The following is a 24917-nucleotide window of genomic DNA, read 5'->3' on the forward strand; positions in this document are numbered from 1 at the left end:
TCCTTCCAATGAGGACGGAGCTGCGGGAGAAAGGGCGCTATAGAGGATCGCTGTGGAGAGCTGCTGCTGTGCTTTGACATCTGAGCTCTGTGGAAAACGATCTCAATACAATTCTGAAAAACGCGACTCCCCGAACGCCAGCCGAACAAGTCTCCACAGCCGAAGCGCTGTGTCTCTTTTCAGCTGGCGATAAACCTTTCCTCGATCCTTTGCGGACTTGTAAAACTGTTCATGATCAGAATAAAAAACGCTCACGCTAATACACAAGCACCCGTGTCTCGCCAAAGCTGACAAATAAACAGACGGACAAGCCGCACTGCACGTGTGAACAGGGGAATGAGCGAGCGAGCGGGGATAGGGCGCCTCCTGCGCTTAAAAGCTTACAGCACCTGGTATTCCCAGGCGGTCTCCCATCCAAGTACTAACCAGGCCCATCCCTGTTTAGCTTCCGAGATCAGACGAGATCAGGCGTGCTCAAGGGGGTGTGGCCGTAAGCGAGAGCAAGGCTCGCTGGCACCCTTCTTATAGAGAGGACAGCTCCGTCACCTCTTTTACGACGCTGCTTTTTTCTTGCTTCCTTCCAATGAAGACGGAGCTGCGGGAGAAAGGGCGCTATAGAGGATCGCTGTGGAGAGCTGCTGCTGTGCTTTGACATCTGAGCTCTGTGGAAAACGATCTCAATACAATTCTGAAAAACGCGACTCCCCGAACGCCAGCCGAACAAGTCTCCACAGCCGAAGCACTGTGTCTCTTTTCAGCTGGCGATAAACCTTTCCTCGATCCTTTGCGGACTTGTAAAACTGTTCATGATCAGAATAAAAAACGCTCACGCTAATACACAAGCACCCGTGTCTCGCCAAAGCTGACAAATAAACAGACGGACAAGCCGCACTGCACGTGTGAACAGGGGAATGAGCGAGCGAGCGGGGATAGGGCGCCTCCTGCGCTTAAAAGCTTACAGCACCTGGTATTCCCAGGCGGTCTCCCATCCAAGTACTAACCAGGCCCATCCCTGTTTAGCTTCCGAGATCAGACGAGATCAGGCGTGCTCAAGGGGGTGTGGCCGTAAGCGAGAGCAAGGCTCGCTGGCACCCTTCTTATAGAGAGGACAGCTCCGTCACCTCTTTTACGACGCTGCTTTTTTTCCCTTGCGTTTTTCTCTTCTTCCCACGTTCTCTCTCTTCACTGCCTTCGTCCCCGCTCTATTTCACTTCAGCCTTTCACTCTTGCTTCCTTCCAATGAGGACGGAGCTGCGGGAGAAAGGGCGCTATAGAGGATCGCTGTGGAGAGCTGCTGCTGTGCTTTGACATCTGAGCTCTGTGGAAAACGATCTCAATACAATTCTGAAAAACGCGACTCCCCGAACGCCAGCCGAACAAGTCTCCACAGCCGAAGCGCTGTGTCTCTTTTCAGCTGGCGATAAACCTTTCCTCGATCCTTTGCGGACTTGTAAAACTGTTCATGATCAGAATAAAAAACGCTCACGCTAATACACAAGCACCCGTGTCTCGCCAAAGCTGACAAATAAACAGACGGACAAGCCGCACTGCACGTGTGAACAGGGGAATGAGCGAGCGAGCGGGGATAGGGCGCCTCCTGCGCTTAAAAGCTTACAGCACCTGGTATTCCCAGGCGGTCTCCCATCCAAGTACTAACCAGGCCCATCCCTGTTTAGCTTCCGAGATCAGACGAGATCAGGCGTGCTCAAGGGGGTGTGGCCGTAAGCGAGAGCAAGGCTCGCTGGCACCCTTCTTATAGAGAGGACAGCTCCGTCACCTCTTTTACGACGCTGCTTTTTTTCCCTTGCGTTTTTCTCTTCTTCCCACGTTCTCTCTCTTCACTGCCTTCGTCCCCGCTCTATTTCACTTCAGCCTTTCACTCTTGCTTCCTTCCAATGAGGACGGAGCTGCGGGAGAAAGGGCGCTATAGAGGATCGCTGTGGAGAGCTGCTGCTGTGCTTTGACATCTGAGCTCTGTGGAAAACGATCTCAATACAATTCTGAAAAACGCGACTCCCCGAACGCCAGCCGAACAAGTCTCCACAGCCGAAGCGCTGTGTCTCTTTTCAGCTGGCGATAAACCTTTCCTCGATCCTTTGCGGACTTGTAAAACTGTTCATGATCAGAATAAAAAACGCTCACGCTAATACACAAGCACCCGTGTCTCGCCAAAGCTGACAAATAAACAGACGGACAAGCCGCACTGCACGTGTGAACAGGGGAATGAGCGAGCGAGCGGGGATAGGGCGCCTCCTGCGCTTAAAAGCTTACAGCACCTGGTATTCCCAGGCGGTCTCCCATCCAAGTACTAACCAGGCCCATCCCTGTTTAGCTTCCGAGATCAGACGAGATCAGGCGTGCTCAAGGGGGTGTGGCCGTAAGCGAGAGCAAGGCTCGCTGGCACCCTTCTTATAGAGAGGACAGCTCCGTCACCTCTTTTACGATGCTGCTTTTTTCTTGCTTCCTTCCAATGAGGACGGAGCTGCGGGAGAAAGGGCGCTATAGAGGATCGCTGTGGAGAGCTGCTGCTGTGCTTTGACATCTGAGCTCTGTGGAAAACGATCTCAATACAATTCTGAAAAACGCGACTCCCCGAACGCCAGCCGAACAAGTCTCCACAGCCGAAGCGCTGTGTCTCTTTTCAGCTGGCGATAAACCTTTCCTCGATCCTTTGCGGACTTGTAAAACTGTTCATGATCAGAATAAAAAACGCTCACGCTAATACACAAGCACCCGTGTCTCGCCAAAGCTGACAAATAAACAGACGGACAAGCCGCACTGCACGTGTGAACAGGGGAATGAGCGAGCGAGCGGGGATAGGGCGCCTCCTGCGCTTAAAAGCTTACAGCACCTGGTATTCCCAGGCGGTCTCCCATCCAAGTACTAACCAGGCCCATCCCTGTTTAGCTTCCGAGATCAGACGAGATCAGGCGTGCTCAAGGGGGTGTGGCCGTAAGCGAGAGCAAGGCTCGCTGGCACCCTTCTTATAGAGAGGACAGCTCCGTCACCTCTTTTACGACGCTGCTTTTTTTCCCTTGCGTTTTTCTCTTCTTCCCACGTTCTCTCTCTTCACTGCCTTCGTCCCCGCTCTATTTCACTTCAGCCTTTCACTCTTGCTTCCTTCCAATGAGGACGGAGCTGCGGGAGAAAGGGCGCTATAGAGGATCGCTGTGGAGAGCTGCTGCTGTGCTTTGACATCTGAGCTCTGTGGAAAACGATCTCAATACAATTCTGAAAAACGCGACTCCCCGAACGCCAGCCGAACAAGTCTCCACAGCCGAAGCGCTGTGTCTCTTTTCAGCTGGCGATAAACCTTTCCTCGATCCTTTGCGGACTTGTAAAACTGTTCATGATCAGAATAAAAAACGCTCACGCTAATACACAAGCACCCGTGTCTCGCCAAAGCTGACAAATAAACAGACGGACAAGCCGCACTGCACGTGTGAACAGGGGAATGAGCGAGCGAGCGGGGATAGGGCGCCTCCTGCGCTTAAGAGCTTACAGCACCTGGTATTCCCAGGCGGTCTCCCATCCAAGTACTAACCAGGCCCATCCCTGTTTAGCTTCCGAGATCAGACGAGATCAGGCGTGCTCAAGGGGGTGTGGCCGGAAGCGAGAGCAAGGCTCGCTGGCACCCTTCTTATAGAGAGGACAGCTCCGTCACCTCTTTTACGACGCTGCTTTTTTCTTGCTTCCTTCCAATGAGGACGGAGCTGCGGGAGAAAGGGCGCTATAGAGGATCGCTGTGGAGAGCTGCTGCTGTGCTTTGACATCTGAGCTCTGTGGAAAACGATCTCAATACAATTCTGAAAAACGCGACTCCCCGAACGCCAGCCGAACAAGTCTCCACAGCCGAAGCGCTGTGTCTCTTTTCAGCTGGCGATAAACCTTTCCTCGATCCTTTGCGGACTTGTAAAACTGTTCATGATCAGAATAAAAAACGCTCACGCTAATACACAAGCACCCGTGTCTCGCCAAAGCTGACAAATAAACAGACGGACAAGCCGCACTGCACGTGTGAACAGGGGAATGAGCGAGCGAGCGGGGATAGGGCGCCTCCTGCGCTTAAAAGCTTACAGCACCTGGTATTCCCAGGCGGTCTCCCATCCAAGTACTAACCAGGCCCATCCCTGTTTAGCTTCCGAGATCAGACGAGATCAGGCGTGCTCAAAGGGGTGTGGCCGTAAGCGAGAGCAAGGCTCGCTGGCACCCTTCTTATAGAGAGGACAGCTCCGTCACCTCTTTTACGACGCTGCTTTTTTCTTGCTTCCTTCCAATGAGGACGGAGCTGCGGGAGAAAGGGCGCTATAGAGGATCGCTGTGGAGAGCTGCTGCTGTGCTTTGACATCTGAGCTCTGTGGAAAACGATCTCAATACAATTCTGAAAAACGCGACTCCCCGAACGCCAGCCGAACAAGTCTCCACAGCCGAAGCGCTGTGTCTCTTTTCAGCTGGCGATAAACCTTTCCTCGATCCTTTGCGGACTTGTAAAACTGTTCATGATCAGAATAAAAAACGCTCACGCTAATACACAAGCACCCGTGTCTCGCCAAAGCTGACAAATAAACAGACGGACAAGCCGCACTGCACGTGTGAACAGGGGAATGAGCGAGCGAGCGGGGATAGGGCGCCTCCTGCGCTTAAAAGCTTACAGCACCTGGTATTCCCAGGCGGTCTCCCATCCAAGTACTAACCAGGCCCATCCCTGTTTAGCTTCCGAGATCAGACGAGATCAGGCGTGCTCAAGGGGGTGTGGCCGTAAGCGAGAGCAAGGCTCGCTGGCACCCTTCTTATAGAGAGGACAGCTCCGTCACCTCTTTTACGACGCTGCTTTTTTTCCCTTGCGTTTTTCTCTTCTTCCCACGTTCTCTCTCTTCACTGCCTTCGTCCCCGCTCTATTTCACTTCAGCCTTTCACTCTTGCTTCCTTCCAATGAGGACGGAGCTGCGGGAGAAAGGGCGCTATAGAGGATCGCTGTGGAGAGCTGCTGCTGTGCTTTGACATCTGAGCTCTGTGGAAAACGATCTCAATACAATTCTGAAAAACGCGACTCCCCGAACGCCAGCCGAACAAGTCTCCACAGCCGAAGCGCTGTGTCTCTTTTCAGCTGGCGATAAACCTTTCCTCGATCCTTTGCGGACTTGTAAAACTGTTCATGATCAGAATAAAAAACGCTCACGCTAATACACAAGCACCCGTGTCTCGCCAAAGCTGACAAATAAACAGACGGACAAGCCGCACTGCACGTGTGAACAGGGGAATGAGCGAGCGAGCGGGGATAGGGCGCCTCCTGCGCTTAAAAGCTTACAGCACCTGGTATTCCCAGGCGGTCTCCCATCCAAGTACTAACCAGGCCCATCCCTGTTTAGCTTCCGAGATCAGACGAGATCAGGCGTGCTCAAGGGGGTGTGGCCGTAAGCGAGAGCAAGGCTCGCTGGCACCCTTCTTATAGAGAGGACAGCTCCGTCACCTCTTTTACGACGCTGCTTTTTTCTTGCTTCCTTCCAATGAGGACGGAGCTGCGGGAGAAAGGGCGCTATAGAGGATCGCTGTGGAGAGCTGCTGCTGTGCTTTGACATCTGAGCTCTGTGGAAAACGATCTCAATACAATTCTGAAAAACGCGACTCCCCGAACGCCAGCCGAACAAGTCTCCACAGCCGAAGCGCTGTGTCTCTTTTCAGCTGGCGATAAACCTTTCCTCGATCCTTTGCGGACTTGTAAAACTGTTCATGATCAGAATAAAAAACGCTCACGCTAATACACAAGCACCCGTGTCTCGCCAAAGCTGACAAATAAACAGACGGACAAGCCGCACTGCACGTGTGAACAGGGGAATGAGCGAGCGAGCGGGGATAGGGCGCCTCCTGCGCTTAAAAGCTTACAGCACCTGGTATTCCCAGGCGGTCTCCCATCCAAGTACTAACCAGGCCCATCCCTGTTTAGCTTCCGAGATCAGACGAGATCAGGCGTGCTCAAGGGGGTGTGGCCGTAAGCGAGAGCAAGGCTCGCTGGCACCCTTCTTATAGAGAGGACAGCTCCGTCACCTCTTTTACGACGCTGCTTTTTTTCCCTTGCGTTTTTCTCTTCTTCCCACGTTCTCTCTCTTCACTGCCTTCGTCCCCGCTCTATTTCACTTCAGCCTTTCACTCTTGCTTCCTTCCAATGAGGACGGAGCTGCGGGAGAAAGGGCGCTATAGAGGATCGCTGTGGAGAGCTGCTGCTGTGCTTTGACATCTGAGCTCTGTGGAAAACGATCTCAATACAATTCTGAAAAACGCGACTCCCCGAACGCCAGCCGAACAAGTCTCCACAGCCGAAGCGCTGTGTCTCTTTTCAGCTGGCGATAAACCTTTCCTCGATCCTTTGCGGACTTGTAAAACTGTTCATGATCAGAATAAAAAACGCTCACGCTAATACACAAGCACCCGTGTCTCGCCAAAGCTGACAAATAAACAGACGGACAAGCCGCACTGCACGTGTGAACAGGGGAATGAGCGAGCGAGCGGGGATAGGGCGCCTCCTGCGCTTAAAAGCTTACAGCACCTGGTATTCCCAGGCGGTCTCCCATCCAAGTACTAACCAGGCCCATCCCTGTTTAGCTTCCGAGATCAGACGAGATCAGGCGTGCTCAAGGGGGTGTGGCCGTAAGCGAGAGCAAGGCTCGCTGGCACCCTTCTTATAGAGAGGACAGCTCCGTCACCTCTTTTACGACGCTGCTTTTTTCTTGCTTCCTTCCAATGAGGACGGAGCTGCGGGAGAAAGGGCGCTATAGAGGATCGCTGTGGAGAGCTGCTGCTGTGCTTTGACATCTGAGCTCTGTGGAAAACGATCTCAATACAATTCTGAAAAACGCGACTCCCCGAACGCCAGCCGAACAAGTCTCCACAGCCGAAGCGCTGTGTCTCTTTTCAGCTGGCGATAAACCTTTCCTCGATCCTTTGCGGACTTGTAAAACTGTTCATGATCAGAATAAAAAACGCTCACGCTAATACACAAGCACCCGTGTCTCGCCAAAGCTGACAAATAAACAGACGGACAAGCCGCACTGCACGTGTGAACAGGGGAATGAGCGAGCGAGCGGGGATAGGGCGCCTCCTGCGCTTAAAAGCTTACAGCACCTGGTATTCCCAGGCGGTCTCCCATCCAAGTACTAACCAGGCCCATCCCTGTTTAGCTTCCGAGATCAGACGAGATCAGGCGTGCTCAAGGGGGTGTGGCCGTAAGCGAGAGCAAGGCTCGCTGGCACCCTTCTTATAGAGAGGACAGCTCCGTCACCTCTTTTACGACGCTGCTTTTTTCTTGCTTCCTTCCAATGAGGACGGAGCTGCGGGAGAAAGGGCGCTATAGAGGATCGCTGTGGAGAGCTGCTGCTGTGCTTTGACATCTGAGCTCTGTGGAACACGATCTCAATACAATTCTGAAAAACGCGACTCCCCGAACGCCAGCCGAACAAGTCTCCACAGCCGAAGCGCTGTGTCTCTTTTCAGCTGGCGATAAACCTTTCCTCGATCCTTTGCGGACTTGTAAAACTGTTCATGATCAGAATAAAAAACGCTCACGCTAATACACAAGCACCCGTGTCTCGCCAAAGCTGACAAATAAACAGACGGACAAGCCGCACTGCACGTGTGAACAGGGGAATGAGCGAGCGAGCGGGGATAGGGCGCCTCCTGCGCTTAAAAGCTTACAGCACCTGGTATTCCCAGGCGGTCTCCCATCCAAGTACTAACCAGGCCCATCCCTGTTTAGCTTCCGAGATCAGACGAGATCAGGCGTGCTCAAGGGGGTGTGGCCGTAAGCGAGAGCAAGGCTCGCTGGCACCCTTCTTATAGAGAGGACAGCTCCGTCACCTCTTTTACGACGCTGCTTTTTTTCCCTTGCGTTTTTCTCTTCTTCCCACGTTCTCTCTCTTCACTGCCTTCGTCCCCGCTCTATTTCACTTCAGCCTTTCACTCTTGCTTCCTTCCAATGAGGACGGAGCTGCGGGAGAAAGGGCGCTATAGAGGATCGCTGTGGAGAGCTGCTGCTGTGCTTTGACATCTGAGCTCTGTGGAAAACGATCTCAATACAATTCTGAAAAACGCGACTCCCCGAACGCCAGCCGAACAAGTCTCCACAGCCGAAGCGCTGTGTCTCTTTTCAGCTGGCGATAAACCTTTCCTCGATCCTTTGCGGACTTGTAAAACTGTTCATGATCAGAATTAAAAACGCTCACGCTAATACACAAGCACCCGTGTCTCGCCAAAGCTGACAAATAAACAGACGGACAAGCCGCACTGCACGTGTGAACAGGGGAATGAGCGAGCGAGCGGGGATAGGGCGCCTCCTGCGCTTAAAAGCTTACAGCACCTGGTATTCCCAGGCGGTCTCCCATCCAAGTACTAACCAGGCCCATCCCTGTTTAGCTTCCGAGATCAGACGAGATCAGGCGTGCTCAAGGGGGTGTGGCCGTAAGCGAGAGCAAGGCTCGCTGGCACCCTTCTTATAGAGAGGACAGCTCCGTCACCTCTTTTACGACGCTGCTTTTTTTCCCTTGCGTTTTTCTCTTCTTCCCACGTTCTCTCTCTTCACTGCCTTCGTCCCCGCTCTATTTCACTTCAGCCTTTCACTCTTGCTTCCTTCCAATGAGGACGGAGCTGCGGGAGAAAGGGCGCTATAGAGGATCGCTGTGGAGAGCTGCTGCTGTGCTTTGACATCTGAGCTCTGTGGAAAACGATCTCAATACAATTCTGAAAAACGTGACTCCCCGAACGCCAGCCGAACAAGTCTCCACAGCCGAAGCGCTGTGTCTCTTTTCAGCTGGCGATAAACCTTTCCTCGATCCTTTGCGGACTTGTAAAACTGTTCATGATCAGAATAAAAAACGCTCACGCTAATACACAAGCACCCGTGTCTCGCCAAAGCTGACAAATAAACAGACGGACAAGCCGCACTGCACGTGTGAACAGGGGAATGAGCGAGCGAGCGGGGATAGGGCGCCTCCTGCGCTTAAAAGCTTACAGCACCTGGTATTCCCAGGCGGTCTCCCATCCAAGTACTAACCAGGCCCATCCCTGTTTAGCTTCCGAGATAAGACGAGATCAGGCGTGCTCAAGGGGGTGTGGCCGTAAGCGAGAGCAAGGCTCGCTGGCACCCTTCTTATAGAGAGGACAGCTCCGTCACCTCTTTTACGACGCTGCTTTTTTCTTGCTTCCTTCCAATGAGGACGGAGCTGCGGGAGAAAGGGCGCTATAGAGGATCGCTGTGGAGAGCTGCTGCTGTGCTTTGACATCTGAGCTCTGTGGAAAACGATCTCAATACAATTCTGAAAAACGCGACTCCCCGAACGCCAGCCGAACAAGTCTCCACAGCCGAAGCGCTGTGTCTCTTTTCAGCTGGCGATAAACCTTTCCTCGATCCTTTGCGGACTTGTAAAACTGTTCATGATCAGAATAAAAAACGCTCACGCTAATACACAAGCACCCGTGTCTCGCCAAAGCTGACAAATAAACAGACGGACAAGCCGCACTGCACGTGTGAACAGGGGAATGAGCGAGCGAGCGGGGATAGGGCGCCTCCTGCGCTTAAAAGCTTACAGCACCTGGTATTCCCAGGCGGTCTCCCATCCAAGTACTAACCAGGCCCATCCCTGTTTAGCTTCCGAGATCAGACGAGATCAGGCGTGCTCAAGGGGGTGTGGCCGTAAGCGAGAGCAAGGCTCGCTGGCACCCTTCTTATAGAGAGGACAGCTCCGTCACCTCTTTTACGACGCTGCTTTTTTTCCCTTGCGTTTTTCTCTTCTTCCCACGTTCTCTCTCTTCACTGCCTTCGTCCCCGCTCTATTTCACTTCAGCCTTTCACTCTTGCTTCCTTCCAATGAGGACGGAGCTGCGGGAGAAAGGGCGCTATAGAGGATCGCTGTGGAGAGCTGCTGCTGTGCTTTGACATCTGAGCTCTGTGGAAAACGATCTCAATACAATTCTGAAAAACGCGACTCCCCGAACGCCAGCCGAACAAGTCTCCACAGCCGAAGCGCTGTGTCTCTTTTCAGCTGGCGATAAACCTTTCCTCGATCCTTTGCGGACTTGTAAAACTGTTCATGATCAGAATAAAAAACGCTCACGCTAATACACAAGCACCCGTGTCTCGCCAAAGCTGACAAATAAACAGACGGACAAGCCGCACTGCACGTGTGAACAGGGGAATGAGCGAGCGAGCGGGGATAGGGCGCCTCCTGCGCTTAAGAGCTTACAGCACCTGGTATTCCCAGGCGGTCTCCCATCCAAGTACTAACCAGGCCCATCCCTGTTTAGCTTCCGAGATCAGACGAGATCAGGCGTGCTCAAGGGGGTGTGGCCGGAAGCGAGAGCAAGGCTCGCTGGCACCCTTCTTATAGAGAGGACAGCTCCGTCACCTCTTTTACGACGCTGCTTTTTTCTTGCTTCCTTCCAATGAGGACGGAGCTGCGGGAGAAAGGGCGCTATAGAGGATCGCTGTGGAGAGCTGCTGCTGTGCTTTGACATCTGAGCTCTGTGGAAAACGATCTCAATACAATTCTGAAAAACGCGACTCCCCGAACGCCAGCCGAACAAGTCTCCACAGCCGAAGCGCTGTGTCTCTTTTCAGCTGGCGATAAACCTTTCCTCGATCCTTTGCGGACTTGTAAAACTGTTCATGATCAGAATAAAAAACGCTCACGCTAATACACAAGCACCCGTGTCTCGCCAAAGCTGACAAATAAACAGACGGACAAGCCGCACTGCACGTGTGAACAGGGGAATGAGCGAGCGAGCGGGGATAGGGCGCCTCCTGCGCTTAAAAGCTTACAGCACCTGGTATTCCCAGGCGGTCTCCCATCCAAGTACTAACCAGGCCCATCCCTGTTTAGCTTCCGAGATCAGACGAGATCAGGCGTGCTCAAAGGGGTGTGGCCGTAAGCGAGAGCAAGGCTCGCTGGCACCCTTCTTATAGAGAGGACAGCTCCGTCACCTCTTTTACGACGCTGCTTTTTTCTTGCTTCCTTCCAATGAGGACGGAGCTGCGGGAGAAAGGGCGCTATAGAGGATCGCTGTGGAGAGCTGCTGCTGTGCTTTGACATCTGAGCTCTGTGGAAAACGATCTCAATACAATTCTGAAAAACGCGACTCCCCGAACGCCAGCCGAACAAGTCTCCACAGCCGAAGCGCTGTGTCTCTTTTCAGCTGGCGATAAACCTTTCCTCGATCCTTTGCGGACTTGTAAAACTGTTCATGATCAGAATAAAAAACGCTCACGCTAATACACAAGCACCCGTGTCTCGCCAAAGCTGACAAATAAACAGACGGACAAGCCGCACTGCACGTGTGAACAGGGGAATGAGCGAGCGAGCGGGGATAGGGCGCCTCCTGCGCTTAAAAGCTTACAGCACCTGGTATTCCCAGGCGGTCTCCCATCCAAGTACTAACCAGGCCCATCCCTGTTTAGCTTCCGAGATCAGACGAGATCAGGCGTGCTCAAGGGGGTGTGGCCGTAAGCGAGAGCAAGGCTCGCTGGCACCCTTCTTATAGAGAGGACAGCTCCGTCACCTCTTTTACGACGCTGCTTTTTTTCCCTTGCGTTTTTCTCTTCTTCCCACGTTCTCTCTCTTCACTGCCTTCGTCCCCGCTCTATTTCACTTCAGCCTTTCACTCTTGCTTCCTTCCAATGAGGACGGAGCTGCGGGAGAAAGGGCGCTATAGAGGATCGCTGTGGAGAGCTGCTGCTGTGCTTTGACATCTGAGCTCTGTGGAAAACGATCTCAATACAATTCTGAAAAACGCGACTCCCCGAACGCCAGCCGAACAAGTCTCCACAGCCGAAGCGCTGTGTCTCTTTTCAGCTGGCGATAAACCTTTCCTCGATCCTTTGCGGACTTGTAAAACTGTTCATGATCAGAATAAAAAACGCTCACGCTAATACACAAGCACCCGTGTCTCGCCAAAGCTGACAAATAAACAGACGGACAAGCCGCACTGCACGTGTGAACAGGGGAATGAGCGAGCGAGCGGGGATAGGGCGCCTCCTGCGCTTAAAAGCTTACAGCACCTGGTATTCCCAGGCGGTCTCCCATCCAAGTACTAACCAGGCCCATCCCTGTTTAGCTTCCGAGATCAGACGAGATCAGGCGTGCTCAAGGGGGTGTGGCCGTAAGCGAGAGCAAGGCTCGCTGGCACCCTTCTTATAGAGAGGACAGCTCCGTCACCTCTTTTACGACGCTGCTTTTTTCTTGCTTCCTTCCAATGAGGACGGAGCTGCGGGAGAAAGGGCGCTATAGAGGATCGCTGTGGAGAGCTGCTGCTGTGCTTTGACATCTGAGCTCTGTGGAAAACGATCTCAATACAATTCTGAAAAACGCGACTCCCCGAACGCCAGCCGAACAAGTCTCCACAGCCGAAGCGCTGTGTCTCTTTTCAGCTGGCGATAAACCTTTCCTCGATCCTTTGCGGACTTGTAAAACTGTTCATGATCAGAATAAAAAACGCTCACGCTAATACACAAGCACCCGTGTCTCGCCAAAGCTGACAAATAAACAGACGGACAAGCCGCACTGCACGTGTGAACAGGGGAATGAGCGAGCGAGCGGGGATAGGGCGCCTCCTGCGCTTAAAAGCTTACAGCACCTGGTATTCCCAGGCGGTCTCCCATCCAAGTACTAACCAGGCCCATCCCTGTTTAGCTTCCGAGATCAGACGAGATCAGGCGTGCTCAAGGGGGTGTGGCCGTAAGCGAGAGCAAGGCTCGCTGGCACCCTTCTTATAGAGAGGACAGCTCCGTCACCTCTTTTACGACGCTGCTTTTTTTCCCTTGCGTTTTTCTCTTCTTCCCACGTTCTCTCTCTTCACTGCCTTCGTCCCCGCTCTATTTCACTTCAGCCTTTCACTCTTGCTTCCTTCCAATGAGGACGGAGCTGCGGGAGAAAGGGCGCTATAGAGGATCGCTGTGGAGAGCTGCTGCTGTGCTTTGACATCTGAGCTCTGTGGAAAACGATCTCAATACAATTCTGAAAAACGCGACTCCCCGAACGCCAGCCGAACAAGTCTCCACAGCCGAAGCGCTGTGTCTCTTTTCAGCTGGCGATAAACCTTTCCTCGATCCTTTGCGGACTTGTAAAACTGTTCATGATCAGAATAAAAAACGCTCACGCTAATACACAAGCACCCGTGTCTCGCCAAAGCTGACAAATAAACAGACGGACAAGCCGCACTGCACGTGTGAACAGGGGAATGAGCGAGCGAGCGGGGATAGGGCGCCTCCTGCGCTTAAAAGCTTACAGCACCTGGTATTCCCAGGCGGTCTCCCATCCAAGTACTAACCAGGCCCATCCCTGTTTAGCTTCCGAGATCAGACGAGATCAGGCGTGCTCAAGGGGGTGTGGCCGTAAGCGAGAGCAAGGCTCGCTGGCACCCTTCTTATAGAGAGGACAGCTCCGTCACCTCTTTTACGACGCTGCTTTTTTCTTGCTTCCTTCCAATGAGGACGGAGCTGCGGGAGAAAGGGCGCTATAGAGGATCGCTGTGGAGAGCTGCTGCTGTGCTTTGACATCTGAGCTCTGTGGAAAACGATCTCAATACAATTCTGAAAAACGCGACTCCCCGAACGCCAGCCGAACAAGTCTCCACAGCCGAAGCGCTGTGTCTCTTTTCAGCTGGCGATAAACCTTTCCTCGATCCTTTGCGGACTTGTAAAACTGTTCATGATCAGAATAAAAAACGCTCACGCTAATACACAAGCACCCGTGTCTCGCCAAAGCTGACAAATAAACAGACGGACAAGCCGCACTGCACGTGTGAACAGGGGAATGAGCGAGCGAGCGGGGATAGGGCGCCTCCTGCGCTTAAAAGCTTACAGCACCTGGTATTCCCAGGCGGTCTCCCATCCAAGTACTAACCAGGCCCATCCCTGTTTAGCTTCCGAGATCAGACGAGATCAGGCGTGCTCAAGGGGGTGTGGCCGTAAGCGAGAGCAAGGCTCGCTGGCACCCTTCTTATAGAGAGGACAGCTCCGTCACCTCTTTTACGACGCTGCTTTTTTCTTGCTTCCTTCCAATGAGGACGGAGCTGCGGGAGAAAGGGCGCTATAGAGGATCGCTGTGGAGAGCTGCTGCTGTGCTTTGACATCTGAGCTCTGTGGAACACGATCTCAATACAATTCTGAAAAACGCGACTCCCCGAACGCCAGCCGAACAAGTCTCCACAGCCGAAGCGCTGTGTCTCTTTTCAGCTGGCGATAAACCTTTCCTCGATCCTTTGCGGACTTGTAAAACTGTTCATGATCAGAATAAAAAACGCTCACGCTAATACACAAGCACCCGTGTCTCGCCAAAGCTGACAAATAAACAGACGGACAAGCCGCACTGCACGTGTGAACAGGGGAATGAGCGAGCGAGCGGGGATAGGGCGCCTCCTGCGCTTAAAAGCTTACAGCACCTGGTATTCCCAGGCGGTCTCCCATCCAAGTACTAACCAGGCCCATCCCTGTTTAGCTTCCGAGATCAGACGAGATCAGGCGTGCTCAAGGGGGTGTGGCCGTAAGCGAGAGCAAGGCTCGCTGGCACCCTTCTTATAGAGAGGACAGCTCCGTCACCTCTTTTACGACGCTGCTTTTTTTCCCTTGCGTTTTTCTCTTCTTCCCACGTTCTCTCTCTTCACTGCCTTCGTCCCCGCTCTATTTCACTTCAGCCTTTCACTCTTGCTTCCTTCCAATGAGGACGGAGCTGCGGGAGAAAGGGCGCTATAGAGGATCGCTGTGGAGAGCTGCTGCTGTGCTTTGACATCTGAGCTCTGTGGAAAACGATCTCAATACAATTCTGAAAAACGCGACTCCCCGAACGCCAGCCGAACAAGTCTCCACAGCCGAAGCGCTGTGTCTCTTTTCAGCTGGCGATAAACCTTTCCTCGATCCTTTGCGGACTTGTAAAACTGTTCATGATCAGAATTAAAAACGCTCACGCTAATACACAAGCACCCGTGTCTCGCCAAAGCTGACAAATAAACAGACGGACAAGCCGCACTGCACGTGTGAACAGGGGAATGAGCGAGCGAGCGGGGATAGGGCGCCTCCTGCGCTTAAAAGCTTACAGCACCTGGTATTCCCAGGCGGTCTCCCATCCAAGTACTAACCAGGCCCATCCCTGTTTAGCTTCCGAGATCAGACGAGATCAGGCGTGCTCAAGGGGGTGTGGCCGTAAGCGAGAGCAAGGCTCGCTGGCACCCTTCTTATAGAGAGGACAGCTCCGTCACCTCTTTTACGACGCTGCTTTTTTTCCCTTGCGTTTTTCTCTTCTTCCCACGTTCTCTCTCTTCACTGCCTTCGTCCCCGCTCTATTTCACTTCAGCCTTTCACTCTTGCTTCCTTCCAATGAGGACGGAGCTGCGGGAGAAAGGGCGCTATAGAGGATCGCTGTGGAGAGCTGCTGCTGTGCTTTGACATCTGAGCTCTGTGGAAAACGATCTCAATACAATTCTGAAAAACGTGACTCCCCGAACGCCAGCCGAACAAGTCTCCACAGCCGAAGCGCTGTGTCTCTTTTCAGCTGGCGATAAACCTTTCCTCGATCCTTTGCGGACTTGTAAAACTGTTCATGATCAGAATAAAAAACGCTCACGCTAATACACAAGCACCCGTGTCTCGCCAAAGCTGACAAATAAACAGACGGACAAGCCGCACTGCACGTGTGAACAGGGGAATGAGCGAGCGAGCGGGGATAGGGCGCCTCCTGCGCTTAAAAGCTTACAGCACCTGGTATTCCCAGGCGGTCTCCCATCCAAGTACTAACCAGGCCCATCCCTGTTTAGCTTCCGAGATCAGACGAGATCAGGCGTGCTCAAGGGGGTGTGGCCGTAAGCGAGAGCAAGGCTCGCTGGCACCCTTCTTATAGAGAGGACAGCTCCGTCACCTCTTTTACGACGCTGCTTTTTTCTTGCTTCCTTCCAATGAGGACGGAGCTGCGGGAGAAAGGGCGCTATAGAGGATCGCTGTGGAGAGCTGCTGCTGTGCTTTGACATCTGAGCTCTGTGGAAAACGATCTCAATACAATTCTGAAAAACGCGACTCCCCGAACGCCAGCCGAACAAGTCTCCACAGCCGAAGCGCTGTGTCTCTTTTCAGCTGGCGATAAACCTTTCCTCGATCCTTTGCGGACTTGTAAAACTGTTCATGATCAGAATAAAAAACGCTCACGCTAATACACAAGCACCCGTGTCTCGCCAAAGCTGACAAATAAACAGACGGACAAGCCGCACTGCACGTGTGAACAGGGGAATGAGCGAGCGAGCGGGGATAGGGCGCCTCCTGCGCTTAAAAGCTTACAGCACCTGGTATTCCCAGGCGGTCTCCCATCCAAGTACTAACCAGGCCCATCCCTGTTTAGCTTCCGAGATCAGACGAGATCAGGCGTGCTCAAGGGGGTGTGGCCGTAAGCGAGAGCAAGGCTCGCTGGCACCCTTCTTATAGAGAGGACAGCTCCGTCACCTCTTTTACGACGCTGCTTTTTTCTTGCTTCCTTCCAATGAGGACGGAGCTGCGGGAGAAAGGGCGCTATAGAGGATCGCTGTGGAGAGCTGCTGCTGTGCTTTGACATCTGAGCTCTGTGGAAAACGATCTCAATACAATTCTGAAAAACGCGACTCCCCGAACGCCAGCCGAACAAGTCTCCACAGCCGAAGCGCTGTGTCTCTTTTCAGCTGGCGATAAACCTTTCCTCGATCCTTTGCGGACTTGTAAAACTGTTCATGATCAGAATAAAAAACGCTCACGCTAATACACAAGCACCCGTGTCTCGCCAAAGCTGACAAATAAACAGACGGACAAGCCGCACTGCACGTGTGAACAGGGGAATGAGCGAGCGAGCGGGGATAGGGCGCCTCCTGCGCTTAAAAGCTTACAGCACCTGGTATTCCCAGGCGGTCTCCCATCCAAGTACTAACCAGGCCCATCCCTGTTTAGCTTCCGAGATCAGACGAGATCAGGCGTGCTCAAGGGGGTGTGGCCGTAAGCAAGAGCAAGGCTCGCTGGCACCCTTCTTATAGAGAGGACAGCTCCGTCACCTCTTTTACGACGCTGCTTTTTTTCCCTTGCGTTTTTCTCTTCTTCCCACGTTCTCTCTCTTCACTGCCTTCGTCCCCGCTCTATTTCACTTCAGCCTTTCACTCTTGCTTCCTTCCAATGAGGACGGAGCTGCGGGAGAAAGGGCGCTATAGAGGATCGCTGTGGAGAGCTGCTGCTGTGCTTTGACATCTGAGCTCTGTGGAAAACGATCTCAATACAATTCTGAAAAACGCGACTCCCCGAACGCCAGCCGAACAAGTCTCCACAGCCGAAGCGCTGTGTCTCTTTTCAGCTGGCGATAAACCTTTCCTCGATCCTTTGCGGACTTGTAAAACTGTTCATGATCAGAATAAAAAACGCTCACGCTAATACACAAGCACCCGTGTCTCGCCAAAGCTGACAAATAAACAGACGGACAAGCCGCACTGCACGTGTGAACAGGGGAATGAGCGAGCGAGCGGGGATAGGGCGCCTCCTGCGCTTAAAAGCTTACAGCACCTGGTATTCCCAGGCGGTCTCCCATCCAAGTACTAACCAGGCCCATCCCTGTTTAGCTTCCGAGATCAGACGAGATCAGGCGTGCTCAAGGGGGTGTGGCCGTAAGCGAGAGCAAGGCTCGCTGGCACCCTTCTTATAGAGAGGACAGCTCCGTCACCTCTTTTACGACGCTGCTTTTTTCTTGCTTCCTTCCAATGAGGACGGAGCTGCGGGAGAAAGGGCGCTATAGAGGATCGCTGTGGAGAGCTGCTGCTGTGCTTTGACATCTGAGCTCTGTGGAAAACGATCTCAATACAATTCTGAAAAACGCGACTCCCCGAACGCCAGCCGAACAAGTCTCCACAGCCGAAGCGCTGTGTCTCTTTTCAGCTGGCGATAAACCTTTCCTCGATCCTTTGCGGACTTGTAAAACTGTTCATGATCAGAATAAAAAACGCTCACGCTAATACACAAGCACCCGTGTCTCGCCAAAGCTGACAAATAAACAGACGGACAAGCCGCACTGCACGTGTGAACAGGGGAATGAGCGAGCGAGCGGGGATAGGGCGCCTCCTGCGCTTAAAAGCTTACAGCACCTGGTATTCCCAGGCGGTCTCCCATCCAAGTACTAACCAGGCCCATCCCTGTTTAGCTTCCGAGATCAGACGAGATCAGGCGTGCTCAAGGGGGTGTGGCCGTAAGCGAGAGCAAGGCTCGCTGGCACCCTTCTTATAGAGAGGACAGCTCCGTCACCTCTTTTACGACGCTGCTTTTTTTCCCTTGCGTTTTTCTCTTCTTCCCACGTTCTCTCTCTTCACTGCCTTCGTCCCCGCTCTATTTCACTTCAGCCTTTCACTCTTGCTTCCTTCCAATGAGGACGGAGCTGCGGGAGAAAGGGCGCTATAGAGGATCGCTGTGGAGAGCTGCTGCTGTGCTTTGACATCTGAGCTCTGTGGAAAACGATCTCAATACAATTCTGAAAAACGCGACTCCCCGAACGCCAGCCGAACAAGTCTCCACAGCCGAAGCGCTGTGTCTCTTTTCAGCTGGCGATAAACCTTTCCTCGATCCTTTGCGGACTTGTAAAACTGTTCATGATCAGAATTAAAAACGCTCACGCTAATACACAAGCACCCGTGTCTCGCCAAAGCTGACAAATAAACAGACGGACAAGCCGCACTGCACGTGTGAACAGGGGAATGAGCGAGCGAGCGGGGATAGGGCGCCTCCTGCGCTTAAAAGCTTACAGCACCTGGTATTCCCAGGCGGTCTCCCATCCAAGTACTAACCAGGCCCATCCCTGTTTAGCTTCCGAGATCAGACGAGATCAGGCGTGCTCAAGGGGGTGTGGCTGTAAGCGAGAGCAAGGCTCGCTGGCACCCTTCTTATAGAGAGGACAGCTCCGTCACCTCTTTTACGACGCTGCTTTTTTCTTGCTTCCTTCCAATGAGGACGGAGCTGCGGGAGAAAGGGCGCTATAGAGGATCGCTGTGGAGAGCTGCTGCTGTGCTTTGACATCTGAGCTCTGTGGAAAACGATCTCAATACAATTCTGAAAAACGCGACTCCCCGAACGCCAGCCGAACAAGTCTCCACAGCCGAAGCGCTGTGTCTCTTTTCAGCTGGCGATAAACCTTTCCTCGATCCTTTGCGGACTTGTAAAACTGTTCATGATCAGAATAAAAAACGCTCACGCTAATACACAAGCACCCGTGTCTCGCCAAAGCTGACAAATAAACAGACGGACAAGCCGCACTGCACGTGTGAACAGGGGAATGAGCGAGCGAGCGGGGATAGGGCGCCTCCTGCGCTTAAAAGCTTACAGCACCTGGTATTCCCAGGCGGTCTCCCATCCAAGTACTAACCAGGCCCATCCCTGTTTAGCTTCCGAGATCAGACGAGATCAGGCGTGCTCAAGGGGGTGTGGCCGTAAGCGAGAGCAAGGCTCGCTGGCACCCTTCTTATAGAGAGGACAGCTCCGTCACCTCTTTTACGACGCTGCTTTTTTTCCCTTGCGTTTTTCTCTTCTTCCCATGTTCTCTCTCTTCACTGCCTTCGTCCCCGCTCTATTTCACTTCAGCCTTTCACTCTTGCTTCCTTCCAATGAGGACAGAGCTGCGGGAGAAAGGGCGCTATAGAGGATCGCTGTGGAGAGCTGCTGCTGTGCTTTGACATCTGAGCTCTGTGGAAAACGATCTCAATACAATTCTGAAAAACGCGACTCCCCGAACGCCAGCCGAACAAGTCTCCACAGCCGAAGCGCTGTGTCTCTTTTCAGCTGGCGATAAACCTTTCCTCGATCCTTTGCGGACTTGTAAAACTGTTCATGATCAGAATAAAAAACGCTCACGCTAATACACAAGCACCCGTGTCTCGCCAAAGCTGACAAATAAACAGACGGACAAGCCGCACTGCACGTGTGAACAGGGGAATGAGCGAGCGAGCGGGGATAGGGCGCCTCCTGCGCTTAAAAGCTTACAGCACCTGGTATTCCCAGGCGGTCTCCCATCCAAGTACTAACCAGGCCCATCCCTGTTTAGCTTCCGAGATCAGACAAGATCAGGCGTGCTCAAGGGGGTGTGGCCGTAAGCGAGAGCAAGGCTCGCTGGCACCCTTCTTATAGAGAGGACAGCTCCGTCACCTCTTTTACGACGCTGCTTTTTTCTTGCTTCCTTCCAATGAGGACGGAGCTGCGGGAGAAAGGGCGCTATAGAGGATCGCTGTGGAGAGCTGCTGCTGTGCTTTGACATCTGAGCTCTGTGGAAAACGATCTCAATACAATTCTGAAAAACGCGACTCCCCGAACGCCAGCCGAACAAGTCTCCACAGCCGAAGCGCTGTGTCTCTTTTCAGCTGGCGATAAACCTTTCCTCGATCCTTTGCGGACTTGTAAAACTGTTCATGATCAGAATAAAAAACGCTCACGCTAATACACAAGCACCCGTGTCTCGCCAAAGCTGACAAATAAACAGATGGACAAGCCGCACTGCACGTGTGAACAGGGGAATGAGCGAGCGAGCGGGGATAGGGCGCCTCCTGCGCTTAAAAGCTTACAGCACCTGGTATTCCCAGGCGGTCTCCCATCCAAGTACTAACCAGGCCCATCCCTGTTTAGCTTCCGAGATCAGACGAGATCAGGCGTGCTCAAGGGGGTGTGGCCGTAAGCGAGAGCAAGGCTCGCTGGCACCCTTCTTATAGAGAGGACAGCTCCGTCACCTCTTTTACGACGCTGCTTTTTTTCCCTTGCGTTTTTCTCTTCTTCCCACGTTCTCTCTCTTCACTGCCTTCGTCCCCGCTCTATTTCACTTCAGCCTTTCACTCTTGCTTCCTTCCAATGAGGACAGAGCTGCGGGAGAAAGGGCGCTATAGAGGATCGCTGTGGAGAGCTGCTGCTGTGCTTTGACATCTGAGCTCTGTGGAAAACGATCTCAATACAATTCTGAAAAACGCGACTCCCCGAACGCCAGCCGAACAAGTCTCCACAGCCGAAGCGCTGTGTCTCTTTTCAGCTGGCGATAAACCTTTCCTCGATCCTTTGCGGACTTGTAAAACTGTTCATGATCAGAATAAAAAACGCTCACGCTAATACACAAGCACCCGTGTCTCGCCAAAGCTGACAAATAAACAGACGGACAAGCCGCACTGCACGTGTGAACAGGGGAATGAGCGAGCGAGCGGGGATAGGGCGCCTCCTGCGCTTAAAAGCTTACAGCACCTGGTATTCCCAGGCGGTCTCCCATCCAAGTACTAACCAGGCCCATCCCTGTTTAGCTTCCGAGATCAGACGAGATCAGGCGTGCTCAAGGGGGTGTGGCCGTAAGCGAGAGCAAGGCTCGCTGGCACCCTTCTTATAGAGAGGACAGCTCCGTCACCTCTTTTACGACGCTGCTTTTTTCTTGCTTCCTTCCAATGAGGACGGAGCTGCGGGAGAAAGGGCGCTATAGAGGATCGCTGTGGAGAGCTGCTGCTGTGCTTTGACATCTGAGCTCTGTGGAAAACGATCTCAATACAATTCTGAAAAACGCGACTCCCCGAACGCCAGCCGAACAAGTCTCCACAGCCGAAGCGCTGTGTCTCTTTTCAGCTGGCGATAAACCTTTCCTCGATCCTTTGCGGACTTGTAAAACTGTTCATGATCAGAATAAAAAACGCTCACGCTAATACACAAGCACCCGTGTCTCGCCAAAGCTGACAAATAAACAGACGGACAAGCCGCACTGCACGTGTGAACAGGGGAATGAGCGAGCGAGCGGGGATAGGGCGCCTCCTGCGCTTAAAAGCTTACAGCACCTGGTATTCCCAGGCGGTCTCCCATCCAAGTACTAACCAGGCCCATCCCTGTTTAGCTTCCGAGATCAGACGAGATCAGGCGTGCTCAAGGGGGTGTGGCCGTAAGCGAGAGCAAGGCTCGCTGGCACCCTTCTTATAGAGAGGACAGCTCCGTCACCTCTTTTACGACGCTGCTTTTTTCTTGCTTCCTTCCAATGAGGACGGAGCTGCGGGAGAAAGGGCGCTATAGAGGATCGCTGTGGAGAGCTGCTGCTGTGCTTTGACATCTGAGCTCTGTGGAAAACGATCTCAATACAATTCTGAAAAACGCGACTCCCCGAACGCCAGCCGAACAAGTCTCCACAGCCGAAGCGCTGTGTCTCTTTTCAGCTGGCGATAAACCTTTCCTCGATCCTTTGCGGACTTGTAAAACTGTTCATGATCAGAATAAAAAACGCTCACGCTAATACACAAGCACCCGTGTCTCGCCAAAGCTGACAAATAAACAGACGGACAAGCCGCACTGCACGTGTGAACAGGGGAATGAGCGAGCGAGCGGGGATAGGGCGCCTCCTGCGCTTAAAAGCTTACAGCACCTGGTATTCCCAGGCGGTCTCCCATCCAAGTACTAACCAGGCCCATCCCTGTTTAGCTTCCGAGATCAGACGAGATCAGGCGTGCTCAAGGGGGTGTGGCCGTAAGCGAGAGCAAGGCTCGCTGGCACCCTTCTTATAGAGAGGACAGCTCCGTCACCTCTTTTACGACGCTGCTTTTTTTCCCTTGCGTTTTTCTCTTCTTCCCACGTTCTCTCTCTTCACTGCCTTCGTCCCCGCTCTATTTCACTTCAGCCTTTCACTCTTGCTTCCTTCCAATGAGGACGGAGCTGCGGGAGAAAGGGCGCTATAGAGGATCGCTGTGGAGAGCTGCTGCCGAACAAGTCTCCACAGCCGAAGCGCTGTGTCTCTTTTCAGCTGGCGATAAACCTTTCCTCGATCCTTTGCGGACTTGTAAAACTGTTCATGATCAGAATAAAAAACGCTCACGCTAATACACAAGCACCCGTGTCTCGCCAAAGCTGACAAATAAACAGACGGACAAGCCGCACTGCACGTGTGAACAGGGGAATGAGCGAGCGAGCGGGGATAGGGCGCCTCCTGCGCTTAAAAGCTTACAGCACCTGGTATTCCCAGGCGGTCTCCCATCCAAGTACTAACCAGGCCCATCCCTGTTTAGCTTCCGAGATCAGACGAGATCAGGCGTGCTCAAGGGGGTGTGGCCGTAAGCGAGAGCAAGGCTCGCTGGCACCCTTCTTATAGAGAGGACAGCTCCGTCACCTCTTTTACGACGCTGCTTTTTTCTTGCTTCCTTCCAATGAGGACGGAGCTGCGGGAGAAAGGGCGCTATAGAGGATCGCTGTGGAGAGCTGCTGCTGTGCTTTGACATCTGAGCTCTGTGGAAAACGATCTCAATACAATTCTGAAAAACGCGACTCCCCGAACGCCAGCCGAACAAGTCTCCACAGCCGAAGCGCTGTGTCTCTTTTCAGCTGGCGATAAACCTTTCCTCGATCCTTTGCGGACTTGTAAAACTGTTCATGATCAGAATAAAAAACGCTCACGCTAATACACAAGCACCCGTGTCTCGTCAAAGCTGACAAATAAACAGACGGACAAGCCGCACTGCACGTGTGAACAGGGGAATGAGCGAGCGAGCGGGGATAGGGCGCCTCCTGCGCTTAAAAGCTTACAGCACCTGGTATTCCCAGGCGGTCTCCCATCCAAGTACTAACCAGGCCCATCCCTGTTTAGCTTCCGAGATCAGACGAGATCAGGCGTGCTCAAGGGGGTGTGGCCGTAAGCGAGAGCAAGGCTCGCTGGCACCCTTCTTATAGAGAGGACAGCTCCGTCACCTCTTTTACGACGCTGCTTTTTTCTTGCTTCCTTCCAATGAGGACGGAGCTGCGGGAGAAAGGGCGCTATAGAGGATCGCTGTGGAGAGCTGCTGCTGTGCTTTGACATCTGAGCTCTGTGGAAAACGATCTCAATACAATTCTGAAAAACGCGACTCCCCGAACGCCAGCCGAACAAGTCTCCACAGCCGAAGCGCTGTGTCTCTTTTCAGCTGGCGATAAACCTTTCCTCGATCCTTTGCGGACTTGTAAAACTGTTCATGATCAGAATAAAAAACGCTCACGCTAATACACAAGCACCCGTGTCTCGCCAAAGCTGACAAATAAACAGACGGACAAGCCGCACTGCACGTGTGAACAGGGGAATGAGCGAGCGAGCGGGGATAGGGCGCCTCCTGCGCTTAAAAGCTTACAGCACCTGGTATTCCCAGGCGGTCTCCCATCCAAGTACTAACCAGGCCCATCCCTGTTTAGCTTCCGAGATCAGACGAGATCAGGCGTGCTCAAGGGGGTGTGGCCGTAAGCGAGAGCAAGGCTCGCTGGCACCCTTCTTATAGAGAGGACAGCTCCGTCACCTCTTTTACGACGCTGCTTTTTTTCCCTTGCGTTTTTCTCTTCTTCCCACGTTCTCTCTCTTCACTGCCTTCGTCCCCGCTCTATTTCACTTCAGCCTTTCACTCTTGCTTCCTTCCAATGAGGACGGAGCTGCGGGAGAAAGGGCGCTATAGAGGATCGCTGTGGAGAGCTGCTGCTGTGCTTTGACATCTGAGCTCTGTGGAAAACGATCTCAATACAATTCTGAAAAACGCGACTCCCCGAACGCCAGCCGAACAAGTCTCCACAGCCGAAGCGCTGTGTCTCTTTTCAGCTGGCGATAAACCTTTCCTCGATCCTTTGCGGACTTGTAAAACTGTTCATGATCAGAATAAAAAACGCTCACGCTAATACACAAGCACCCGTGTCTCGCCAAAGCTGACAAATAAACAGACGGACAAGCCGCACTGCACGTGTGAACAGGGGAATGAGCGAGCGAGCGGGGATAGGGCGCCTCCTGCGCTTAAAAGCTTACAGCACCTGGTATTCCCAGGCGGTCTCCCATCCAAGTACTAACAAGGCCCATCCCTGTTTAGCTTCCGAGATCAGACGAGATCAGGCGTGCTCAAGGGGGTGTGGCCGTAAGCGAGAGCAAGGCTCGCTGGCACCCTTCTTATAGAGAGGA

The 24917-nt window shown here is 53.0% G+C and overlaps 36 non-coding genes and 5 pseudogenes across 36 annotated transcripts; all 41 read right to left on the minus strand.

Moving 5' to 3' along the window:
• Positions 1-377: 377 nt before the first annotated feature.
• On the minus strand, positions 378-496 carry LOC148827452 (5S ribosomal RNA). Its single transcript, XR_016092579.1, has one exon. It is a non-coding gene; the product is annotated as a 5S ribosomal RNA (ribosomal RNA).
• Positions 497-952: 456 nt separating this feature from the next.
• Positions 953-1071, minus strand: LOC148827453 (5S ribosomal RNA). Its single transcript, XR_016092580.1, has one exon. It is a non-coding gene; the product is annotated as a 5S ribosomal RNA (ribosomal RNA).
• Positions 1072-1608: 537 nt separating this feature from the next.
• LOC148827454 (5S ribosomal RNA) lies at positions 1609-1727 on the minus strand. Its single transcript, XR_016092581.1, has one exon. It is a non-coding gene; the product is annotated as a 5S ribosomal RNA (ribosomal RNA).
• Positions 1728-2264: 537 nt separating this feature from the next.
• On the minus strand, positions 2265-2383 carry LOC148827455 (5S ribosomal RNA). Its single transcript, XR_016092582.1, has one exon. It is a non-coding gene; the product is annotated as a 5S ribosomal RNA (ribosomal RNA).
• Positions 2384-2839: 456 nt separating this feature from the next.
• Positions 2840-2958, minus strand: LOC148827456 (5S ribosomal RNA). The gene has a single exon (XR_016092584.1). It is a non-coding gene; the product is annotated as a 5S ribosomal RNA (ribosomal RNA).
• Positions 2959-3495: 537 nt separating this feature from the next.
• On the minus strand, positions 3496-3614 carry LOC148827457 (5S ribosomal RNA; annotated as a pseudogene).
• A 456-nt stretch (positions 3615-4070) lies between these two features.
• Positions 4071-4189, minus strand: LOC148827458 (5S ribosomal RNA). Its single transcript, XR_016092912.1, has one exon. It is a non-coding gene; the product is annotated as a 5S ribosomal RNA (ribosomal RNA).
• Positions 4190-4645: 456 nt separating this feature from the next.
• Positions 4646-4764, minus strand: LOC148827459 (5S ribosomal RNA). Its single transcript, XR_016092585.1, has one exon. It is a non-coding gene; the product is annotated as a 5S ribosomal RNA (ribosomal RNA).
• A 537-nt stretch (positions 4765-5301) lies between these two features.
• On the minus strand, positions 5302-5420 carry LOC148827460 (5S ribosomal RNA). Its single transcript, XR_016092586.1, has one exon. It is a non-coding gene; the product is annotated as a 5S ribosomal RNA (ribosomal RNA).
• Positions 5421-5876: 456 nt separating this feature from the next.
• LOC148827461 (5S ribosomal RNA) lies at positions 5877-5995 on the minus strand. The gene has a single exon (XR_016092587.1). It is a non-coding gene; the product is annotated as a 5S ribosomal RNA (ribosomal RNA).
• Positions 5996-6532: 537 nt separating this feature from the next.
• LOC148827462 (5S ribosomal RNA) lies at positions 6533-6651 on the minus strand. Its single transcript, XR_016092589.1, has one exon. It is a non-coding gene; the product is annotated as a 5S ribosomal RNA (ribosomal RNA).
• A 456-nt stretch (positions 6652-7107) lies between these two features.
• On the minus strand, positions 7108-7226 carry LOC148827463 (5S ribosomal RNA). Its single transcript, XR_016092590.1, has one exon. It is a non-coding gene; the product is annotated as a 5S ribosomal RNA (ribosomal RNA).
• Positions 7227-7682: 456 nt separating this feature from the next.
• On the minus strand, positions 7683-7801 carry LOC148827464 (5S ribosomal RNA). Its single transcript, XR_016092591.1, has one exon. It is a non-coding gene; the product is annotated as a 5S ribosomal RNA (ribosomal RNA).
• A 537-nt stretch (positions 7802-8338) lies between these two features.
• Positions 8339-8457, minus strand: LOC148827465 (5S ribosomal RNA). Its single transcript, XR_016092592.1, has one exon. It is a non-coding gene; the product is annotated as a 5S ribosomal RNA (ribosomal RNA).
• Positions 8458-8994: 537 nt separating this feature from the next.
• LOC148827466 (5S ribosomal RNA) lies at positions 8995-9113 on the minus strand (annotated as a pseudogene).
• Positions 9114-9569: 456 nt separating this feature from the next.
• On the minus strand, positions 9570-9688 carry LOC148827467 (5S ribosomal RNA). The gene has a single exon (XR_016092593.1). It is a non-coding gene; the product is annotated as a 5S ribosomal RNA (ribosomal RNA).
• Positions 9689-10225: 537 nt separating this feature from the next.
• LOC148827468 (5S ribosomal RNA) lies at positions 10226-10344 on the minus strand (annotated as a pseudogene).
• Positions 10345-10800: 456 nt separating this feature from the next.
• LOC148827469 (5S ribosomal RNA) lies at positions 10801-10919 on the minus strand. Its single transcript, XR_016092913.1, has one exon. It is a non-coding gene; the product is annotated as a 5S ribosomal RNA (ribosomal RNA).
• A 456-nt stretch (positions 10920-11375) lies between these two features.
• LOC148827470 (5S ribosomal RNA) lies at positions 11376-11494 on the minus strand. The gene has a single exon (XR_016092595.1). It is a non-coding gene; the product is annotated as a 5S ribosomal RNA (ribosomal RNA).
• Positions 11495-12031: 537 nt separating this feature from the next.
• Positions 12032-12150, minus strand: LOC148827471 (5S ribosomal RNA). The gene has a single exon (XR_016092596.1). It is a non-coding gene; the product is annotated as a 5S ribosomal RNA (ribosomal RNA).
• Positions 12151-12606: 456 nt separating this feature from the next.
• On the minus strand, positions 12607-12725 carry LOC148827472 (5S ribosomal RNA). The gene has a single exon (XR_016092597.1). It is a non-coding gene; the product is annotated as a 5S ribosomal RNA (ribosomal RNA).
• A 537-nt stretch (positions 12726-13262) lies between these two features.
• LOC148827473 (5S ribosomal RNA) lies at positions 13263-13381 on the minus strand. The gene has a single exon (XR_016092598.1). It is a non-coding gene; the product is annotated as a 5S ribosomal RNA (ribosomal RNA).
• Positions 13382-13837: 456 nt separating this feature from the next.
• LOC148827474 (5S ribosomal RNA) lies at positions 13838-13956 on the minus strand. Its single transcript, XR_016092599.1, has one exon. It is a non-coding gene; the product is annotated as a 5S ribosomal RNA (ribosomal RNA).
• A 456-nt stretch (positions 13957-14412) lies between these two features.
• Positions 14413-14531, minus strand: LOC148827475 (5S ribosomal RNA). The gene has a single exon (XR_016092600.1). It is a non-coding gene; the product is annotated as a 5S ribosomal RNA (ribosomal RNA).
• A 537-nt stretch (positions 14532-15068) lies between these two features.
• LOC148827476 (5S ribosomal RNA) lies at positions 15069-15187 on the minus strand. The gene has a single exon (XR_016092601.1). It is a non-coding gene; the product is annotated as a 5S ribosomal RNA (ribosomal RNA).
• A 537-nt stretch (positions 15188-15724) lies between these two features.
• On the minus strand, positions 15725-15843 carry LOC148827477 (5S ribosomal RNA). Its single transcript, XR_016092602.1, has one exon. It is a non-coding gene; the product is annotated as a 5S ribosomal RNA (ribosomal RNA).
• Positions 15844-16299: 456 nt separating this feature from the next.
• Positions 16300-16418, minus strand: LOC148827478 (5S ribosomal RNA). Its single transcript, XR_016092603.1, has one exon. It is a non-coding gene; the product is annotated as a 5S ribosomal RNA (ribosomal RNA).
• Positions 16419-16874: 456 nt separating this feature from the next.
• On the minus strand, positions 16875-16993 carry LOC148827479 (5S ribosomal RNA). Its single transcript, XR_016092605.1, has one exon. It is a non-coding gene; the product is annotated as a 5S ribosomal RNA (ribosomal RNA).
• A 537-nt stretch (positions 16994-17530) lies between these two features.
• Positions 17531-17649, minus strand: LOC148827480 (5S ribosomal RNA). The gene has a single exon (XR_016092606.1). It is a non-coding gene; the product is annotated as a 5S ribosomal RNA (ribosomal RNA).
• Positions 17650-18105: 456 nt separating this feature from the next.
• On the minus strand, positions 18106-18224 carry LOC148827481 (5S ribosomal RNA). The gene has a single exon (XR_016092607.1). It is a non-coding gene; the product is annotated as a 5S ribosomal RNA (ribosomal RNA).
• A 537-nt stretch (positions 18225-18761) lies between these two features.
• Positions 18762-18880, minus strand: LOC148827482 (5S ribosomal RNA). Its single transcript, XR_016092824.1, has one exon. It is a non-coding gene; the product is annotated as a 5S ribosomal RNA (ribosomal RNA).
• Positions 18881-19336: 456 nt separating this feature from the next.
• On the minus strand, positions 19337-19455 carry LOC148827483 (5S ribosomal RNA). The gene has a single exon (XR_016092608.1). It is a non-coding gene; the product is annotated as a 5S ribosomal RNA (ribosomal RNA).
• A 537-nt stretch (positions 19456-19992) lies between these two features.
• LOC148827484 (5S ribosomal RNA) lies at positions 19993-20111 on the minus strand (annotated as a pseudogene).
• A 456-nt stretch (positions 20112-20567) lies between these two features.
• On the minus strand, positions 20568-20686 carry LOC148827485 (5S ribosomal RNA). Its single transcript, XR_016092609.1, has one exon. It is a non-coding gene; the product is annotated as a 5S ribosomal RNA (ribosomal RNA).
• Positions 20687-21223: 537 nt separating this feature from the next.
• On the minus strand, positions 21224-21342 carry LOC148827486 (5S ribosomal RNA). Its single transcript, XR_016092610.1, has one exon. It is a non-coding gene; the product is annotated as a 5S ribosomal RNA (ribosomal RNA).
• A 456-nt stretch (positions 21343-21798) lies between these two features.
• Positions 21799-21917, minus strand: LOC148827487 (5S ribosomal RNA). Its single transcript, XR_016092612.1, has one exon. It is a non-coding gene; the product is annotated as a 5S ribosomal RNA (ribosomal RNA).
• Positions 21918-22373: 456 nt separating this feature from the next.
• LOC148827488 (5S ribosomal RNA) lies at positions 22374-22492 on the minus strand. The gene has a single exon (XR_016092613.1). It is a non-coding gene; the product is annotated as a 5S ribosomal RNA (ribosomal RNA).
• Positions 22493-22954: 462 nt separating this feature from the next.
• LOC148827489 (5S ribosomal RNA) lies at positions 22955-23073 on the minus strand. The gene has a single exon (XR_016092614.1). It is a non-coding gene; the product is annotated as a 5S ribosomal RNA (ribosomal RNA).
• Positions 23074-23529: 456 nt separating this feature from the next.
• Positions 23530-23648, minus strand: LOC148827490 (5S ribosomal RNA). Its single transcript, XR_016092616.1, has one exon. It is a non-coding gene; the product is annotated as a 5S ribosomal RNA (ribosomal RNA).
• A 456-nt stretch (positions 23649-24104) lies between these two features.
• On the minus strand, positions 24105-24223 carry LOC148827491 (5S ribosomal RNA). Its single transcript, XR_016092617.1, has one exon. It is a non-coding gene; the product is annotated as a 5S ribosomal RNA (ribosomal RNA).
• Positions 24224-24760: 537 nt separating this feature from the next.
• LOC148827492 (5S ribosomal RNA) lies at positions 24761-24879 on the minus strand (annotated as a pseudogene).
• Positions 24880-24917: the final 38 nt, after the last annotated feature.

Source organism: Atractosteus spatula, chromosome 10 (assembly GCF_055471065.1).
Source record: "Atractosteus spatula isolate fAtrSpa1 chromosome 10, fAtrSpa1.hap1, whole genome shotgun sequence".
Taxonomy (NCBI): Eukaryota; Metazoa; Chordata; class Actinopteri; order Semionotiformes; family Lepisosteidae; genus Atractosteus; species Atractosteus spatula.